This window comes from Pseudochaenichthys georgianus, chromosome 2 (genome assembly GCF_902827115.2).
Source record: "Pseudochaenichthys georgianus chromosome 2, fPseGeo1.2, whole genome shotgun sequence".
In the NCBI taxonomy this organism is placed as follows: domain Eukaryota; kingdom Metazoa; phylum Chordata; class Actinopteri; order Perciformes; family Channichthyidae; genus Pseudochaenichthys; species Pseudochaenichthys georgianus.
Window position 1 is genome coordinate 3,938,444 of NC_047504.1, and position 1,800 is coordinate 3,940,243.

Sequence of the window (1,800 nt, forward strand, 5' to 3'; positions counted from 1 at the left end):
CTAGTTTTCCTGACGGCCGGAAATACTAGTTGTGTTGTCATTGTCTACATTGTCGCTGTATTGTATAATTAATTGTATAATTATTCATTTTTCGTTTTATGTATATTTTCATGGCTCTGTTGTTTAAGTTATATTGATAAGCATTTTTATTTATTTTCGCCCGTGTGGGCATGTGCGGGTGGAGGGAGGGAGGGGGGAGTGTAGTGAGTGTACTGTGGTACTGTGATATTACAATATAAATGAAATGGTATCGATCACTGTACACTATAATGAAATAAAAAGACTTTTAAATAAAAAAGAATGTTCCTTGTTGTGCATCTGAACTGCAAAGGAAAGAGCCCATACGGGTAAGGAAACTAGCTTTCATGCATACACAGTTAACAAACGGGTGCAATGTGCAACATCTCACTGAATGGAAATGTTTACCAAATTGCAGTACATAAATCCTTACATGGAAATGTTGGCATCACAAGTCCCGAGTGGAAAAATGCTTATGTGTGTGTGTTTGTGTATGTGAATGTCCAAGTGTTAGTGTGTTTGTTTGCTGCTTAGCAACAAAGTGATGCATGAGCAAATTAGGAACGTTTTTGCTTTATTTGCTCATACAAATCTTTGTGAAGAATCTGCCACGGCGTTACATACTCCCCAAAGAGACAAAATAAAGACCTGCTAAAAAGTGCTCTGTGAATGTGTTAAGTTAATGCGTTGCTTTACAGTCCAGAAGTTCAAGCCTCAGCCTTGAACTTGCTGATGTCAGTATTACACTATTCACTGACATAACTGTTTTTCCTCTAACAAAGTTTCTATATTCTTTCCATTTCGGAAACAGACTTTTTACAAACAGACCATGTCTCCTTTATTCAAAAACCACTACACTTTATTGCCATGTAAAGTAAATCATTAGTAACACTCACTTTATTTGGCCAACCAGCTACCCATCCCCATTTTTCATTGCTGCCATGACTCGGATATGGTTTGACCAATAGCTGCCAACATGCAGATGTGGTATGAGACTCAAGTTGGTACATTTGACAGATGGCATTAATAGAAACCTCAGAAACCACAAAGCGCGTGCCTAGCTACCTGGGACTTAAAAACTGAGAGGCACAACAGATCCTAACCCAATTTTAGTCAATACGTTCAAGATTTGAAATGCTGTTTCTGGCTTTATGCTTAAAAGAAAGACCTCATTTTCAACAAAATGCTGTTTTGTTGTTGTTGCTATGCATGGTGCAGCAGCTTGATTTTCTAATGAATGGTTGGATGGATTCAGTGTCTTTGCTGGCCATAGTGAGCACTTAACTGGACGTTTTTATTGGCAAAAATCATGTCTGCATGCTTTGTTAATTCTGGGTTACTCGCTAAAGGGCGACACCCAGTGGCCACCTGCAGTAACTGTTCAAATGCCCCACAATTAACAAAAAAGTGCAAAAGCAGCACAAAAATGTACTATTTGTATGTCATTTTAAGTTAAAGCTATTGTTTAATGTAGTTATCTCATATTAAAACCATACATTTTATAAGATGTGACAGCATTTGTCAAGCAGTTAAAGGGAACACACTGAAAACAGGCGTTTTTGAGTTTACATTGGATAGTTTCTACTTTAATGTCTTCCAAGCAGTGGGTAATGAAGCTCTTATCCTAAGCACCAATACACCAAAATTAAAACGGTGATTTCCTATTTTTTTGACAGTTTACATCTAGGGAGGGGAGTGGTTGCGACTTTTTGACTGGACTATCAGTATTTTGTTACCTCGTGGCCACCGTAGAAGTGTTAGAACTGAATCATGTGACGAAAG